Here is a 19,945-nt window from a genome sequence, read left to right on the forward strand (position 1 = left end):
CCTCATGTTGCATGTTGCACTTGAGAGCATGCCCGCAAGAAATTGCTTGTCCAAGAGAGCTTGTCTCGGGCTCAGCTTCTCCACAGCCAGTCCTAAATGCCCCTTTTAGACTTAGATGCACCTTTAAACCATCCTTTATACTGCAAACCTCGGCTCAATCATGTCACCCCCTCTTCTTAAAGCCTTCAATGGCTCCCAGATTCCCAACTCTTTAACCTGGGTCTTAATCCCTCAGGCCCTGCCACTTCTTACCCCCCAACCTTACCTCTCATGCTCTTCCGGACTCCACTGAGAGGTTGCCTCCTCCAGGGGAATGCACTTGGAGCACCCTCCATTGGGCTGCGGGCATTTCTGTGTACTTGCTGCCTTACCTTCCCCACCATAGATTCCACTGTATCAAAACTGCTTGCCATCTTGTCTTTCTCCCCCTGTAGACTGTAAACACCACAGGCATTCTTAGACTCTGTCACACATCTGGAACACAAGAGACCTTCTATCATTATTTGTTGATTGATTAACAGAACCTATGAATGAATGATCAAACTAGATATAATTCACAGGCATTTAATAATAATAGCCAAATTCTAATTTCAAGTTAATATACCAACATTTGTTTCCTTGCCACTTTAGATCTAAAGTTCTCCTAAGTAGAATTAATTGTAAACATACTAAAATTATCAAATATTTTTAATACATACATACATACACAGTTTGGTTTGGGGGTCTAGTATAATCAAGATACAAATAGGCCCCAATGTTTTGGAACATTTCCATCTCTTTTGGAACTTCAACTTGGCTATCAAAGGCTTCCAGCCCCCATCGACCTCCAAATCTCTACTCTCCTGTGTTGAATTTTAAAGACCCTTGCCTTCTGCTTGAATCCTCCTAACAACAACAAAACAAAACAAACAATAACCAAAAAACAGACAAACAAACTGCAATTCCAAGTGCCAGAATAGCTCTTCTCATCTAAGGAAGAAACCTTGAACATCAATGAACCATGCTTAAAATCTACCATTTCACTGCTGGTTTTTCAGAAAACCATCACCTTGCAAAGAAGTCGCTCTTGAATGTAAAACTGGTGATTGTCAGAATCCTCTAATGTTCTGATTTGCCTAGTTCTCACTTTGGAATTAGGTGTTTTAGCAAAGGTGCATTAATTTCCGGTGTGACCACAGACACACAAGCTGCATTAACAAATTACCAGTGATGGATATGCAAATGGAGCATGGACAAATGTTAAAACAGCCCTTCTCAGCTTTGCGGCTACCAATCCCATCTTGTCCAAAATACATAGAAATATTAATCTTCTTGGAATGCTTAGTAATGCACATAGGGTTACATTCTTAAGGAAGCTAATAATTACCTCTTGTTAGCAAGATCAACTTACTGCAGTCTTTCACTGCAGGGACAGAAAAATATTGTGACTTGCTACGTTAAGCAGCACACGGTGGCAGGATAAATTAGGACATTTAAACTAATAATAATAGAGACACCCAGCTATAGTTTCTCTCTACATATAATTGATAAGATTCACAGAGAATAGACCTGATGATAATAGAAGGATGCATTTTGAATGCTTGGTTGAGACACGAAGGAATAAACTTTCTTGCATCACATATTGTTATAGCTAATATTTATTAGGCACCCACTGTGCCTGGCATGACTCTTATCAGGGGCAAGGATAATAATAAATTACTACCTGTCTGCCACGTGCACAGTAACTTCATTATGTGAGTAGGCAGATTTCTTATTAAGTCTTCGGAATCTATTAAAAGTCTCATTTTGAAACAATGAACCAAGAGGAACACATTTATGAATTGTGGATCCCTGGTATTAACCCAAATACTTAGCATTGGAGAAAAAAAATTCTTAGGGAGAAAAAATTAATTTCTGCCAAGGAACATCTAAGAACATAAGTTAGCAGGCCCAACCAGATGCTTCTGACTGTGCTGTAGAAAGATGAGGCAAAGATCTAATTTCACAGAAAAAAATTTGCAGGCTAGGCTTTGATCAGGCAGGGTCCAAAAACCTTCCCTGCCAGGTTTTCAATCAAATGGTGTAATAAATGACAATGTTCTCATACATCCCAAGATCCCCCTGGACTGATCAGTGTCATGTTTGTCACCTCCACCAATATATCCAGACATAACTCACTCTTTGCGCTCATTAGTTTAATTTGCTTAGTAATGCAGTAGATTGTCTGCAAAATTGGCCACAATAAATACTGCCATCCATGTATGCATGGCCCTTTGCACGGTAACTTTGCATCTCCCATCAAATGGTAGAGTTCTTTCCTCTTAGCTTAAATCTAAGATGGCTTTAAACTTGCTTTAACCAAAAGAATACAGTGGAAGTGATGTCTTGGTGACTTCCTAGCTGATGCATTAAAAGGCCTTTGCAGCTTCCATTCTCACCTTCTCAGAACCCAGTGCTACTATATAAGGAAGCCCAAGCCAATCTCCTTGAAAATGAGCACTCACATGGAATGAGAGGCCTTGCCAGTGGCATACTGATTGCCAGATGTGTGAATGAGGTGGCCTTGGACCATTGAGTTCCAGTTATGCAGTGACCCCAGAAGAGACCAGCAGAAGAACCACCCAGTTAAACCCAGCACAAATTTGCTGATCACTCAGAATCACGAGCAAATTTAATGTTTATTCTTTTAAGCCCCCAAATTTTGAGGTGTTTCGTTACATAGCAATAAATAACTGGACAACCACCAATGTGATAGATACTATAAACATTCTTCTATTATTTAAAAAGAGTGATTCTACGCTAACTCCTTATACAGAATGCTAGCTTTCAGGACCCACTTACCTTGTGAGACTAGGGAATTTCTACTCATTTCTTCCCCATCATCTCTCAAAGCAGTTCACTCTGAGACGAAATTGTTCAACCTTCCCTTGCCAGGGGAATAATAAAAATGGAAGGCTCAGAAATGCTTGTTCGGTGGTTGACTGATAATTTGTGTATGGTGAGGGAGGTTGGAAGGCAGCCCCAGGTGCTCTCCTCTGTCTGGGTGACATACTGCCTGCACTGCACAGCTGCAGTGACATTGCCAAGACCCTAGAACCCACAGGAGGTCCACTGATGACTGGGATCTTGGACAGATACCAAGGAACTATGTTTCCAGGCCTGACAAGGGACCACAGTCACAGGTCGAATGAGATCTTATGTGGGTTTCCTCTATTTGAACACCACCCTTCCCAACATGGGTCTCTTCCAAGTCCTGGGAGAGAGGCATGAGGGGAGTTTGGAAAGCTTCTACTTGCCCCTGGACAGGCAAGGATGTTCTCTAGATTTCTAGGTCATCAACCAGGGCAGGAATATGGGGGTTCTTGGCAGTGAGCTTGGGGGTGGAGGGGCCTCAGTACAGGCTTTTACAGTGCGTGGCTGCTGGTACTGCATCCAGGAAGAATGGCTCTCCTCATGGTGGAGAGCCCTGAAGCACAATCCAGCAGAAATCATGCTTAGCTCCCAAAGTGGACAACCAGGTGACTCTGGAGCCTGACAAACATGGGTGAGTTCCAGCTCTGCCAACCACCAGTTAATAATAACGGGTCTTTTAATTATAATAACTTTTATTAAATGTTAAGCACCTCATATACACTATTGCATTGACTCATCTTGATAACTCATTTTACAGATCAGAGACTGATGCTCAAGGAGGTTAATTCATCTCCCCAGTGTCACACAGCTAGCCAGGACTCTCATCCAGACAGCCTGACCCTAAGCTCCAAAACTCAGACTCTTAACCACCTCACCGATGGGAGCATGCTAGGACACCAGGGCCTTGCTTAAACTCCTATAATGGTCCAGCCAACCCATAGGTCAGAAGTACCCACTCTACAAGATGTTATTGAAGTACCAAATAAAGCAAGATTGGTGTCTTGCCCTCTACGTGTTGAAAGTCTAGTTGACAGGAGGACATCCTCTTGGGGATACTTATGATTGACATTGTCCCCTTCTTTGGGTATATGTAAAGTTCAATTTTACCTACAGGGAAAGCTTTAGCTACTAGGGACTTCACCATTTTTAATGAACTGACATTTTGCCCTCCAAACCCATTAGAGGCATTCTTTAGCATTGAGAGAGAGATGAAAACTAAAGGAAGTTGGGCTGGTGCTTAAAATGCTAGGTAGCTGGTCCAGATTGGAGCAAATGCTAACCTAGGTAAATCACTGATCAATTCACTCTCTTTCCCCTCATCTTTCGCCTCCTTCCAGGTCTGTGCTACCTCCCTGACTCTCAGAAATGGGCAGGGGTGAAGGCTGGTCAGATAAAATTGCTGTCACATTTGGCAACAAAAGGCTGTGCGTGTTTACCGTGTTATTAAGACGGTACATCAAGAAATGGCCTCAGCGTTAATCACAAAGGAGAAATCAGGAGACCTATATCCTGGAAACAGAACAGTCTTGGAATATAAAGGAAAGGCAACACCCTGGCTTTAACAGCCCACTGCCAATGGCGCAGGTCTGTCCAAAGCAAACAGTGGTCCTGGGTAGCCACTGAGGACACAGTGTGCTCAGAGGGTGGGGGAGGGGAGAGTTGTCACATAAGGAGACTCCTGGGGCAAGGCACATGGGACCTGGCAGCTTCACACAGCTGGGCGCAAGAGGGTGGGGAGATGTGTCTGGGAGGAACCCAGCTGGCAGGTGTGATGTGGAGAGGAGGGCAGGACCCAGAGGGGACAACTGGGTGGACCAATGGCAGAGCAATCTTAGATGAGAAGCAAATAAAGCATAGATTCCAGGAGGCGTGACCCCAGATGGCCCCTAATGGGGTCTTCCCACTGGACTGCATAATCTTATTCATTTCACATCCTCAGTGCCTTGCACCACATCTGATAAATAGCTAATGCCCAAGTATTTCTAAATGAATGAATAAGCAACAGCCTCCCAAACAGTATATGATCTGGGTTATTTGGACAAAATCCAGAGTGTAACATCTTGGCTCCCCTACTTCCAGGCTGGGTGGTCTTTGGCAAGTCCCTTGTGTCCTCTGAGCCGCGGAATCTTCTCTAAAATGGGTATAGTACAATGTGCAAGAAGGCAGTGAGGTGCCAAGAAAACTATATATAAAATGCCTGACACATAGGTGTTTAGTAAATGGGAGTTACTGTTTTAAAAAGGAAATTCGAAACCTAACCCTTATACGGTACTCTCTTTTTTCTATGTCTTTCCACCACATTTACTATTTCATACCAATTCTTCAAGTTTTTCAAAAATCATAACACATATTAGGTTAACCTAACTATTTTAATCAGGACACTTTTGGTTGGAAGTGACAGAAACCCCATTCAAACCCCATTCAAATATTTCAAATAAAATAAAACAATATTTTATTATATTAGCTCACATAATGCCCAGCCACTGGCTTCAAGCAGGTCTTGATTCAGAGTCCAATTAATGCTATCGGGTTCTCCCTCTGTTTCTTGGACAGGCCCTTATCACATGACTGCAGGTAGCCTCTGACTGAAATCTTACCAGTTTACCAGTCTGAGGGGAAAGGGATGGCCTTTCCTGGATTGCAATATCAGAAAAGATCCAAGGGAGGTCTCAATTTTGCTTAGCTTGGATTATGTGTCAGTCACTAGGGCCAAAGGGTTGTATGGACTGGCCAGTTCTGGGTTACATGAGCAGCTGTGGTTGGTCAAGGACCGAGTCAGCCTCTCACGAAATGGGTTCCCTGAAGAAAAGAAGAGTTCTGTTTCAAAAGGAGGATGCTGGAGAGACTTAAATAAGAAATACCCCTGAGCCTTGAAACTGCCCACAGGATGGAAAATTTGAGATAAGGGCTAAAACCTATCAGGGTTCTGGAAAAGCACTCAAAGTTTTTGAAAAGTGAAGAACAGAAGCCATAGCTTACATGCAATAATTTGCTGCTTCAGTGTAAAAACGACTCACTGCCTTTATGGTTCTCATGGCTGCATTATCTCCTTCTTAGGACAAAGAGGGCTGGTGGGAGTGACATGGACAGAGAGGGCCTGTGGACTCATCCACAGTTAACACCAGGATGTCTCCGCAAGGGATTCCAGAAAGTGGCCAGGTGAGGTAACCCCTTAAGGAGACCACACCAGCGAAGTAGGGGTGGGACGGGGTGAACAGATGAGGTGAGGGATGCCAGATGCCCAGGTGCCATAGCACTAAGAGGGAAAACCCTGCACAAATCCACTCAGGTCCACTTCACGATGGGTTTTTATTTGTGAGTTTTATACTAGACTCTCCCTCCCTCCCCACCCCCTTCTCTATCTCTCTTTCTCTCTCTCTTCTTCCCTCTCTCTCCCTCTCTCTTCCACTCTAAGCAAACTGGGAAATATTTTCCCCTGAGAAACAATAGTCCGGTCACTCATGCAACAATCATTTTAATGTATTTGCTGCTGTTTCTTTTAAATTTTCCAACAGTGTTTGCATATAGTCCTCCCTGTTATATATTTCTACATGTTTTCCATGAGTAAGATGGATAATATCCCATGATTTAGGTTTTTGTGAAAAATTCAACTTAACTTTATGGCCAAGGGAGATGCAGATGACTTGTTGATGAAATAAAACTAGCCTTTGTATACTGCTTGACCAGTTATCTGGTCCTTTTCATATACATAGTCTGATTTTGTCTTCACACAACCACAAGAAGCATCATTCCCATTTTATGGATGAAGAAACTGAGGCTCAGAGAGGTGAACTGCCTTATTAAATTACCACAAGTCGAATTAATAATCTGAATTAAATAACAAATGACCTTTACTCTTCAGACACTCTACCTGCAGCTTCTAATTTAACCTTCTCAACAAACCTAAGAGGTAGGGTATATTATCATCCCATTTTACAGATAAAGAATCTGAAGCTTAGATGTTTAAATTAATTGATAAAATTCAAACCCAGATCTGTCTCGCTGCTAAACTGCGTCCAAAGGCTGTACTTCCACCCCAGGCCTTACTCGGCTCTGAAAATCCTAGATCTCGTGGAGGTGAGAAGCAAGGGCTGGACTGAGGCTCCTGAAGGAGAGCATTCAGATCCATCAGCAGCTCCGGCTAAGAAGCCTTTGCCTGCCAAGCCAGCTCTGGGGATGAAGTACTTCCAGGCCCTTGTCATTCTGAAGTGCTGAGGCAGCCTGGATGGAAGCCCAGATGCTGAGATGAAGGAGCCCAAATGACAAAATGTCAGAGAGAGCTGCCTCCTGCTGGGCTTACCTGCTGAAAACTCCAGGTTCACAAAGACGCTGTGGACAGAAAGAAATGACCAGCAAACAGGGTGGTCCTAGAAAGCCCCATTGCCCACTGTTACCCAATAATCGTGGTACATCCCAACCCTCCTGCGTGGGGCGTGGGGTGAGGCTGATATAGGGGGAGGCAGCTGGTACAGGGCCGATTCCTTCAGCTGCTGCTAAGGGCAGCCCTGGAGTCTCTTGCCAGCCCTGAGTACCCTCCTCCAACCTCCTCTCAATGACAACACTCTCACTTACAAGTTAATCAAAACCCTGACCACGAATGAGAAAAAGGAAAAAAAAAATATTCCATTAATTAAAACCTCAAAAGCTGCTAGGGCTAACGGTCTGCAGATGCTTTCTTCCTATGCTAATCCTATGGGAAGAACAGACATTGGGAATCAGTAGAACAGACACAGGTGCTATGTTTAGGCTGGGAGCATGTAGCTGTGACAATTGGAATAAGGAGGAGTTTTAATCTTTCTGAAATCTCAAGCTTTGAAGGTAATTAAATAATTAATAAGGAGTAAGGCTTTCCCTTCCTTCCCCAGAGAGTTTAAGTTCCCAGCATCTTTCCCATACAATACTCTTGAAAATGCTCAGAGAACAGGAGAAATGAGTCTCTTTGTTCATTCAGCAAATATTTATTGAACACCTACTAGGTACCAAGTACAGGCATACCTCATTACAAATTGAAGAGGCAACCCTCCCTCAAGCAAATCTAGCAGCTACATTTTTCCAACAGCATGTCCTCACTTTCTCTACGTCGTATTTTAGAAATTCTTGGAATATTTCAAACTTTTTTGTTATCATTACACCTATTCCTGTGATCTGTGATCAGTGATATTTGGTATTACTATTGCCATTGTTTTGGGGCACCGCAAATAGCACCATACAAGACGGTGAATAATTGATAAATATTGTGTGTGTTCTGACTGCTCCACAGACCAGCTGTTCCCTCACTCTTCCCTCTCCCCAGGCTTCCTCCTATTCCCCAAGACACAACAATATTGAAATTAGGCCAATTAGTAACCCTACAATGGTCTCTAAGTTGTTCAAATGAAAGGAAGAGCCCCATTACAAGTGTCACTTTAAATCATTTGGAAAGCCCAGATAAGCCTCTAAAAAGGTCTCTTGTGCCAAATAGTTAGGCAAGTTGTGAATGCAAAGGAAAAGTTCTTGAAGGAAACTAAAAGTGCTACTCCAGTGAATACACGCTTACGCCAGTGAATACACAAAACAGCCTTATTGCTAATATGGAGAAAGGTTTAGTGGTCTAGATAGAAGATCAAATCAGCTACAACATTCCTGTAAACCAAAGCCTAATCCAGAGCAATGCCTTCTCTTCAGTTCTATTAAGGCAGAGAGGCTAGGAAGTTGCAGGAGAAAAATTTGAAGATAGCAGAAATCGGTTCCTGAGATTTAAAGAAAGAAACCATCTCTATGGTACAAGGTGTAGCAGTAAGTGCCAATGTGGAAGCTGGGGCAAGTTGTACAGAAAATCTGGCTAAGATCATTGATGAAGGTGTTCACACTAAGCAACAGATTTTCAATGTAGTTTAAACAGCCTTCTATTAGAAAATATGCCATCTAGGACTTTCCTAGCTAGAGAAGAGGTCAATGCCTGGCTGCAAAGCTTCAAAGGACAGATTGACTCTCTTGTTGGAGACTAATGCAGTTAGTGACATTAAGCTAAAGCCAAAGCTCATTTACCATTCTCCAAATCCTAGGGCCTTAAAAATTATGCTAAATCCATTCTGCCTGTGCTTTATAAATGGAATAAAATCTCTGCCTTGGTGAGAGCACATCTGTTCACAACATGGTTTACTAACTATTTTATGCCCACTGTCAAGACCTACTGCTCAGAAAAAAAGATTCCTTTCAAAATACTACTACTCATTAACAATGCACCTGATCACCCAAAACCTCTGATGGTGATGTACAATGAGATTAATGTCGTTTTCATGCCTGTTAACACAACCTCCATTCTGGAGGCCATGGATCAAGGAGTAATTATTGAAGAAATACATTATCTTTAGCTGCCACAGATAGTGATTCCTCTGATGGATCTGGGCAAAGTCAGTCAAAAACCTTCTGGAAAAAATTCACCATTCTAGATGCCATTAAAATAATCTGTGATTCATGGGAGGAGGCCAAAATATAAAAATTAATAGGAGTTTGGAAGAAGTGGATCCCAACACTCATGAACGACTTTGAGGAGTTCAAGATTTCAGTGGAGGGAGTACCTATGGATGTAGTAGAAATAGCAAGGGAACTAGAATTAGAAGTGAAACCTGAAGATGTGACTAAATTGCTGCAATCTCATGATGAAATTTGAACAGATAAGAAGCTGCTTCTTATGGATGAGCAAAAAGAAAAAGTGGTTTCCAGAGATGGAATCTACTTCTAGTAAAGATTCTGTGAACACTGTTGCAATAACAGCAAAGGATTTAGAATATTATATCAACTTCGTTGATAAAGCAGTGGTAGGGTTTGAGAGGACTGACTCCAATTTTGAAAGAAGTTCTACAGTGGATAAAATGCTATCAAACAGCATTGCATGGTACAGGGAAATCTCTCACAAAAGGAAGAGTCAATCTATGTAGCAAAAACTTCATTGCCTTATTTTAAGAAATTGCCACAACCACCCGAAGCTTCATCAACCTTCACCCTGATCAGTCAGCAGCAACCACATTGAAGCAAGACCCTGCACCATCGAAAAGATTATGACTCACTGAAGGCTAAAATGATGGTTGGCATTTTCTAGCAATAAAGCATTTTCAAATTAAGGTATGCACATTGTTTTTTAGATATAGCGCTAAAGTACACTTTATAGACTACAGTATAGTGTAAACATAACTTTTATATGTACTGGTGCACAAAAAAATTCATGTGACTTGCTTTGTTGTGATATTTATTGCAGTGGTCTGGAAGTGAACCTATAGTATCTCCCAGGTAAGCCAGTGCTCCAGCAGGTGCCAGGAAACTCTGCAAGGAGTTGGATCAAGTCCCTGAGGCAATACCGCTTAAATGGATATTTGAATAACAAAGCCTCTGCTTTTAGGCAAAGGGAACTGCAAGCACAAAGGCCAAAAGGCCTGATGGGGCTTGAAATGAAATGTTCTTGAACAAACAGGAGCCTTGTGTGGTTAGAGCTATTAGTGTAGGAGAATGGAGGTAGATAAGGCAGAAGAGGAACAAATCATCTTGAACCGTCTAGGACATGGAAAGATATGTGGGTTTTATTCTAAGTGATTGGGAAGCCTTTGGTGTGTTTTAGCAAAGGGAGATACGATCTGATTTCAATTTCTAAAGGTTTGCTCTGGCTGCTCTACAGAGTTTGGATCAGGGGAGTGCCTGGTAATAAGGAGAGATGACAATATTCAGTAGAGCTAACACTCCACATAAGATAACACTGCCATTGACATAGCCCCAATGGTAATTTTTATTGACCTTAATATACAAGTAGTTGAGGATTTCAGAGTGGATTTCGGCAGAGTTCACTCATTTCAGACTTTCTAGGACCTTGGGGCATTTTTATAAACTAAAGCACCATTTACCTTCCCAGGGATTAAGGAGTAGATGGGAAGCAGAGAATTGACTGTAAGGAGTTAAGAATGTTGGCTGACCAGCCCGACCCAGTGAAACACTTTCCTGACTCCCAAGGTACATTGGGGCTGCATAATTGTTTCCCTGAAGCAATGAAGACACGCTGCTCTGTAATGTCAAAGAAGGGGGCCACCGTTGCAGGTGATGTCCTTCCATAAAGGTGAGAGTATGAGTGGTGGATGGTCAACCTACAAAGAAAGGAGGCTACAAAAGTAAAACATAAATTAAAATCTGTGCCTTTTTTTTGCAATCAGTGCAAAAAAAAGTCAGATTTTTGCACTGACTATTCCCATTCACATTGAGGAACTAAGGCTGCTTTTACTTTTGGCCTATCTATGCCCTCCGGTATGCTCAGAAAAGAACCAAGTATAAGAGGTTATTTAATGTAAAACACTGATATTTTCTTTGCCATCTTCCTGTATGAACCTTACACTTTTCTTAGGTTTAAGTGTCTACTTCTCTACCAAAAGGGGGCTTCTATGCTTAGATTGATATTCCTAGGATAAAAGCAGAACTTTCTAAAAAGAGGATCTCACCAAGCTGGGAGATGGTACATGTTCCTGATGGCAAGTAAATCTAGATTCACTTTTAGCTGGAAAGACATAGGCTAGAAGTTCAGAGTTGTAAGTCCCTGAGCAGGTGTGCTGGAATGTGAACCATAAACCTCGATCACTTATCTTGGCAGATGGAAAATTGGACTCTCAAAGGGAAATTTCATATCACTCAGACCCAATAAATACTCCCAGTCGTTGTTGAGCTCCCAAAGACACTGCACTCCATTTAGCAGGTTGCCATGTGATGCTTGGCCCTCATTTTCTGGATGATGTGTCTCCTGGAGCCATTGTTGACAACTCTGTGCCACTCCTTACTTTCTGTACTGTGTCATATATTTTTACTCTCCTTTTGCTCTTCAATCCGTTGACATTTCAGTACTGCAAACACGTGTTGATTCTAGCACATTTCCTTGGTGCCAAGGTTGTAGGGAGGCTGTAAAAGAAAAAGAATAAGGGCACGGGCCCTTAAAAGGGTTTGAATACATGGCTCTGCCACTTACCACCTTGGGCAAACTTTTCTGCCTTGGTTTACCCATCTGTAAAGTACATATAGTTTATTGAATTATGTGCCTCCTCCAAAGACATGTTCTTAATATGTTCCTGTGGGTGTGAACCCATTTGTATATGGACTCTCTGAAGATGTATTGTCAGTTAAAGGGTGGACTCATTTGTGAATAGGATCTTTTCAAATCCTACTTAGAAGTGACCAAACTGAATCAGGGTGGGTAGGCCTTTATCTCTATTACTGGAGGCTTCATAAAAAGCCCGATGTCAGAGAAAAACAGGAGACCAAGGATAGCATCCTGTGACAGTAGGCAGATATAAGGAAAGGAACCCCAAGGATTGCAGCAAGCCAATACCAGAACACTACAGACTCTGGGGGTCTGGGGGTGGGAGGGGAAGCACAGCCTTACCAACACCCTCATTTGGGATTCTGACCCCAAACCATGAGACAATAAATTCATGTGGTTCAGCCAATCAGTGTGTGTGTTTGTCATAGCAGCCCTGGCAAACTAAGATGATGGGATAATGCCTATTCACTCAGGGTATAGATTAGATGTGATCTTGGGTGAGACTAGATGAAAACTAGGAAGTGGTAGGCATTTAATAAATGTTAGTGGTTGTTATTGTGGTTATTATTGTGATTGTTATTATGGTTATTAAAAAAGATGACCCCTTTCATCAGGGGCTTAAGATCTACTATATGAGATAAAGAAGTGCATAAAATCTTGTAATTTAAGGCAAAAGGTGACATGTGCCATAATCACATATGGAAAAAGTAACATGAGAGCTGTGGCAGATTACAGATAGACACAAATTCCTTGTCACCCCACTGGAGCACTGGGATCTAATTCCCTTCCCCTAGTATCTGGTCTGGTTCCATGATCTGTTTAACCAATAGAATGGAGCCAAAACGACTCCAGGTAACTTCCACAGCTAACTAATCAGAAGTCTTGCAGCTTCCTCTTGATCCTCTTGGGTTGCCCCCTCTTGGAACCCATGCTTCATGCTGTGGGAGGTATCACGAATGGGCACTGCCCTCAACAGCCCCACTGAGCTCCCTACAAACAGCCGGCATCAGCTGTTGGCATGTGAAAGTGGCATCTTAGATGGTCCAGCCCAGTCAAGCCTAGTGATTTTGGCTGTCACAGTGCCCAGCCACACCTTGTGGAGCAGAAGAATGTCCAATCAGTCCACAGAATTATAAGACATTATATATCATTGTTTTAAGCACTAAGTTTTGGGTAAGTTAGTCATGCTACAATAGAAAATCCAAGCAAGAGTTGAGAAGAGTCAATTTAAGTCAAATAGTCAGGTTATATTTCCCAGAACTGAGATTTGAAAATGTCTTTGAAGGGAAAGACTGTGATAAGAGGTTCTTGGGAGAATGCCATCCCAGAGGTGGGGGGAAGAGTTAGAGCAAAAACACGGAGTCAGGCAAGGGCAGGCTGCATACATAGAGGGCCTGGAAAATAGACCCAGGGCTGCTGAAATGAAGGGCTGGGAGAAACCAACCTGGAAGTTTTCAGGAGAGGAAGGGAAACTCATTCCTGTTCTCCCTAGTAAAGTGGCTTTATTGGGAAACAACAGGGCTTTATGGATAAGGGAGATAGGAATCTGTGGGAAAAATAAAAACCAGGGAGTAGCTGGTCCTCCCAAGAAAGAGGAAGTGGGAGGTTACTCAGGATGTCCGTGTGGTCCCCCATCCCATGCACAGTGAAATCCACATCCTTCCTGCAGCCCTGTAGCCCCACTGGGCTCTTGCCCAGCTACTTTGCTGACCTAATTTCTTTCACTGGCCCTCTTGCTGGCTCCTCTTAAGCCACAGCAACCTCATTGCTGTTCTTTGAAGAGCAAATACATTCTGGTCTTGGAGCTTTTGCACTAATAGGTCCCAATCCCTGTATTGTTCTCCCTCAAGATATTTGCATGGCTCTGACCTTCTCTTCATGGAGATGTCTATCATGTTCTCAGATGTGCCACCTCCCTGGCCCCTAAATAAAAAGTTTCTAGCCCCCCACCCACCCACTGCCCCATATTCCCCTTGCCTACTCTGTTTCTTCCCTGTCCCAATTACTCCTATTATTGCCTATTAATTATTTTACTATTTTTTATTTGTTTTCCCAAGTAGAATGTAAGCTTCATAAGGGCAAGGACTTTGTCTAAGCATTGAACTGTGCCTGGAACATAGTGGATGCCCAACAGATGATGGAAAGCAAATGAATAAATGAATCCCAGGCAGTCCTAGGGCTTAAGGTATCTCATTCCCTCTTGGCAGCAGGAATTGGTGGATCTTCATTTTAATTCTACTCCATCATTCCCTGCTTCCTGCTATTTCCAGACAATTCTCTCCTCAAGTACTCCACAGAGCGTTCCCCTCACAGCATCTGCTGACTCATAACCATGGCTTACTCATAGCCATGGGTTTACTCACCGCCTTCCTCATGCCACTACCATCTCTCTCTGTGCATCTGTACAGCTTCTGCTCCCTCTAACAACTTCTTAATGCTCTCTGACTTTCCAGTTCAGACTCCAGAGGCCGAGAATCCAATTGGGTCAGCCCATTCCCATTTGGGCAGAGATTTTCAAACTTTGATTGCATCTGGGTCAGATATCCAAAGGCACAGAACATGGCAACCTGGACTTTGAGAACTAGAACAGGTGGGCTCTCAGGTGACCTGTGTGGTGGAAGGGGGTCATCTGTGTACTCCAAGCTGCCCATATTAGGCAAAGGGTGTTGCTGGGGGTGGATTGCAACTGAGTAATTAATACTTTATAAAGATACTGAAGGTCTCTGAGCAGAGCTGTGATTGACCAGAGATATGTTTTCAGAAGATAACCTTGGTTATCCTCTTGTTTTGCTAGGCTGCCATCACAAATGCCACAAATGGGTTTGGGCTTAAACAAAGGGAATTTATTGGCTCATGGTTTTAGAGGCTAGAAGGCTTGATTTCTCCTGGATCAGAAGGCTTGATTGACTGGCTGGCAATCCTTGGGTCCCTTGGTTTTTCCATCACATTCCAGGTTCCTGCTGACTTCTAGCTTCTAGCTCTTACCCATGACTTTCTCTGTTTGCATTTCTTCTGCTTATAATGGACTCCAGTAATCCAGATTAAGACCCAACCTCATGGAGTTGGGCCTTGCCTTAACTCGAATTAACATCATCAAGATGTCATATTTACAGTGGGCTAACACACACAGGAATGCAGATCAAGACAAAGAACAAGTCTAAATTGTGGTGCCTAACTCAATCCATCACAGCTTCTAAGTGAATGGAAGTGATGGAGGAGGATGGCTCATGCAAAACAGATGAGGAAGCTTTATTAGTTTCCTAGGGCCAATGTAAGAAATTACCACACACTAGGTGGGAAAAAAGCATAAATTCATTCTCCCACAGTTGTGGAGGCTAGAAGTCTGAAATCAGGGTGTCAGAAGGGCCATGCTCTCTCCAGGCTCTAGGAGAGGACCCTTCCTTACCTCTTCCTAGCTTCTGGAGGTTACCATTAATCCTTAGAACTCCTTGGATTGGGGCAGTACAACTCCAAGCTCTGCCTCCATCTTCACATGGCCATCTCCCCTCTGTGTCTATGTGTCTTCTCCTCTTTTAATAAAGAGGAGAAGTCATATTGGATTAGGACCCACACTACTCCAGTGTGACCTCATCTTAACTTGATTACACCTTTTTATGGAAAAATCCTGGGGGATAAGAACATCATATATATATATATATATATATATATATATTTATTTTTTTTTTTTTTTTTTTTTTTTTTTTTTTTTTTTTTGCATGGGCAGGCACTGGGAATCAAACCTGGGTCTCCGGCATGGCAGGCAAGAACTCTGCCTGCTGAGCCACCATGGCCTGCCTGACATCAATATATCTTTTGAGGAGACACAATTCCACCCATTACAGGAGCCAGTGTAAGGGAGAGCTGATGAAGCCTCAAGCCAAGGTAGCAGCAGTGAGAGTGGGGAACAGTGAGAGTGAGGGATCAAAGGGAGGACAGGATCAAGTAAGTAGGCCTTGATCTTGAAGGCATACTTCAGGCATGTGAGGTTGGGGTTCAGCAGGGAGGCTGGGCCTAGAGGCCTAGCTCTATTAGTCATGAAGATCTTAGTTAAAACTGCAGGGGCATAATATGACAAGAGATAAGCCAAGATGGTTATTTGGGATATACTCTTACATATAAAAGACAGACCAAAGAAGAAACTTATCTGAGTCATAAGTATTTATACAGATGGGTAGGAACTTAGAAAGTCATTGTACCCCCTGAAAGCAGGAAAACATTTCCCCTACTTATTCTCTTATTCTCAAAAGTACACATCCAGAGAATCCCACCCTGTTCCATCCCCCAAGTTTCTAGTCTGTTTTCCTGCACAGATTAATGATTCTTCTTGGGAATCCACAATATTCTAAAAATACATCAGTTGGGCTGCAATGCCACAATTAGTGGAGCTGCTGTCCCAGGAAACCTTCTTCACCATTCTGCTTAGATCAGAGAGTGGATTAACTTTGATGTCTGTCTGAACCCTGTAAGAGACACCACTGGCGGTCTGCTCCCCACCAGCACTCAATCTTCATATTCAGGAAGAAGGAGAAAGTGCTGGATAGGAACCTAAATCAATTTTTTTTTTTTACTGAATGAAATGAAAATATGCACCCTAGGATTCTTGACATATTTGACTTGCATCCTCTTTCTCTACATCCCTTGGATGCTTTCTCCTTTTGCATAAATGCCTTTCTCCAGACCCAAACTTCCTCTGCTTTCACAAACATTAGCACAGCTATGCAGCCACCAGTGCTTCATCTATGGCATGTGTTGGAGGTAATGTTCATTTCTACATCCATCAGAACTCCTGGTGGCCACCAACTGAAACAAGCTCTGACTAACTTAAACACAAAGGGAGTTTGCTGGAAGGATATGGAGTGGCCTGCAGAACACAGTAAATGATCAAAGAGTCAGGCAGCAAAGGGAAACAGCCAGGGAAGCTCCAGGATTATTGGCAAGTGGGAGATATACAAAAATCTCATCTCCACTACAGCACTGCTATCTGCCCTAGTGTCATCATTATCATGATTCCTATCTCTGGGAGAGAAGAACAATTGAACCAGGATGGATCATTTGCAACTACAGGCAACACTAGTTTGCTGACTTTGTAAGGCAAGTAAGAGCAGGTCTCCAGAGCCAGACAAGCTGGGTTTGTCTGCTTACTGGGTCTGGTGCTTACTAGTCATGTAATTTAGTTTCCTAAGCCACTCCAGCAAATACCAAGAAATGGGGCAACTTGAACAATGAGAATTTATTAGCTTACAGTTTTGAGGCCAAGAAAATGTCCAAATCAAGGCATCACCAAGGCACAACTTTCTTCCTGAAGACCGGCTGCAGGTACTCCTAGGCTCCTCTGCCACATGGCAAGGCACATGGCGGCATCTCTTGCAGGTTTCATTGATTTCAGCTGCTTGCTTCCGTGGTTTTCTTTCCCTCTCTCTGTATTAATTCTGTTTATAAAGGACTTCAGTAACAGAATTAAGAGCCATCCTCATTGTGTTGGGCCATAGCTTAACTGAAGTCGTGTCATCAAAAAGTCCTACTTACAATGGATTCACACCCACAGGAATGGATTAACTTTAAAAATATGTTTTTCTGGGGTACATACAGCTTTAAACCACTCTACCATGTGACCTTGGGAATGTCCTTCTTACTATGTCTCAGCTTCCCCGTCTGAAAATGGTACTTATCCCCAGGTGTTGCTAAGTGCTGAACGAGTAAACCTATGGTAATAACTGGGAAACGGCAAGTGCTCTGCAAGTTCTTATTAGGAATATTGCCTAGAAGTGTACAGGAGACCCGAACTTATAGTCCAACTGAAAATTTCAACATGACAGGAAATCCCCTGAGAGCAAATCAGGTGCCAGTTTTTGGGGACACTGAGTGACCAAAAAGCAGTTACTATTCACTGCCACGTCTTATCCCTCTAACAGAATGTAGATGCCACAAGGACAATAGACTGTGCTGTTTTACTCACGGCTGCATCCAACAGCCCCTGAAAAGTGCCTGGCGCATAAGGCCTAGCTCAATGACTCTTCATTAAGTATATGAATGTTGACCAATTCCTTTTGGTGTTTCCAAGCATCTTTTACAGTGCTTTGCCTGGAGGAAGCACAAAATAAGTATTTGTTGTCTGAATTTACAGGTCAGTGGGGAAATAAAAATCGAAGAGGGTGGTTTTCTCAGAAATGGAGAGAACACTGTGATGGAAGAAATGAACTTGCCTTTTGTAGGACTCGTTGGCAGGTAAGTGATAAATAACAGCTTTTTCTTTGGTGCCATGATGCTAATAATCTGCACAAATGGTATAGATGAGTTAATTACTTTTGCTGGTCAGACTAAAGTCTTAAGATCAGCGTGAAAGGGACAGATAAACCACAAGTCACTTGCAAAACACCCTGGAGGGGATGGTGGCTTATTTACCACATGGGTTCTGTGCCCTGCCTTGGAGGTGCTTCTGGTAACTTGCCAGGAAGCCCAGATCCTATGGCACTCTCCATACAGAGGCCCCAAATATAACTTCAACATCTGGTTTCTCTTCCTCTCTCAGCTCTCCTTCTGCTGTGCTGAGTCCATTCTCAGTCTCTAAGTGGTGGTTAGGAAGTTTGGCCAGGCTTGGTTAAATGCTTAACTCTTAGAGCTGGGAGAAGTAAGGATGGGGTCTCACTCCCATGGACTGAAAGTGGGAGAGGAGTGGTTCACCAAAAGATATTTGAGGTATTATTAACAGTCAAAAGGGAATGGATGCTGGATTGCTAAAATGACAAATGTGCACTCCCCCTGGGTATTCCATAATATGTGATATAAAGTATGTGTCACAGGTTCACTCTTTTCCATGAAGGCTTCTATCTGCACCATTGCAAGCTCCTCCAAGTGCCTGAGGAGCAGCTGTCTCATCCATCTTCCTATTCTGAACCATATCACTCATCTTCAAAAAGCTCCATCAGGTCATTAGTTATCTGTCCTGTCTCTTCAGCCATGCAGAAGGATCCTGGAGAGCAAAGGTCACGTCTGATCCATCTTTGTGTCCCTGTAGCACTTTGCCTGATGTTTGGGGCAAGGCAAATAGTCCATACATGTGCTGACAGATCGAACAACTAATTTATATGCTTCTGGAACCACAGAGGTAGATGGTAGCGTGATTCAACTACAACACTACCAAAAATGAGGAAAGCTGTGCTCTCCATATCATTTCTCAAATATATTAGATCTTCTTTAGGCTAAACAATGCTGGTGGATCAAAATAAATTTTTCCTTAGCTCCTCAACCCCAGCTACTGGTATCATCCTTATGTATAAGGGGCTGAGAGAAGGTCCAAGGAATCTTAGTCCTCCTGAGCAGTCTGCCAGGAAGGGAGGTGAGGTGAAGAGGGTGGGGGGTGGTGGTCAAAGGAAGAGGAAGCAGATGTCGGTTCTGGGAGACCCACACCCCACAGAATAAGGCAGCGCCCGCGAGGTGGGACTGGCCGCGGGCTCTGCCTTGCACTGACCCCTGCCTGAGTCTCATTGCAACCCTGGCATCCCAAAGAGCAGTATAGGAAGAGAGGAAAGGAGGGAGAAACGCAGTCAGTAACACCAGGCAAGTCTTGATCCAGGGGTCTCAGTGGCCCCGGGTTTCCCACAAACTACCCTCTACAAGGCCAAGTGACCTGTCCAAGGCCGCGCAGCCGAGCAGTGTTTCCCTCACCGGTCAAAACAGGCCCACTGGGGAAAGAACGAGAGAGCGTGGCTGGTAAAGGAGGGCCTGACAAAGGGGGTTCGGAGGGTGATAGGTGAGGGAGAAACCTGAGGAGTCGTGAAGGAGGAGGCAGGAGACGGCATGCGGGAACCAAGCGCGGTAAAAGGTCAAAGCAAAAACCGCACCTGCGCGGGGAGCGAGCGAGTGTAAGGCGGTGGAGGGCGTACCGGGCCCCGCCCCTCCTCGCCCCTGGCCCCGCCCCTCCTCGCCCCTGGCCCCGCCCCTCCTCGCCCCTGGCTCCGCCCCTCCTCGCCCCTGGCTCCGCCCTCGACTCCAGGCCAGCCCCGG

At 43.6% G+C, this 19,945-nt stretch overlaps 1 long non-coding RNA gene across 2 annotated transcripts; it reads right to left on the minus strand.

Moving 5' to 3' along the window:
- Nucleotides 1-10,632: 10,632 nt before the first annotated feature.
- On the minus strand, nt 10,633-19,848 carry LOC143663102 (uncharacterized). 2 transcript variants are annotated; one of them, XR_013165803.1, is made up of 3 exons: nt 19,783-19,848; nt 11,352-11,802; nt 10,633-11,019 (listed from the first exon to the last, which is right to left on the minus strand). It is a non-coding gene; the product is annotated as an uncharacterized LOC143663102 (long non-coding RNA). The 2 variants fall into 2 exon arrangements; XR_013165804.1 differs by having other exon boundaries at nt 19,705-19,793.
- Between the last annotated feature and the right edge of the window lie 97 nt (nt 19,849-19,945).

This window comes from Tamandua tetradactyla, chromosome 19, assembly GCF_023851605.1.
Source record: "Tamandua tetradactyla isolate mTamTet1 chromosome 19, mTamTet1.pri, whole genome shotgun sequence".
Lineage (NCBI taxonomy): Eukaryota > Metazoa > Chordata > Mammalia > Pilosa > Myrmecophagidae > Tamandua > Tamandua tetradactyla.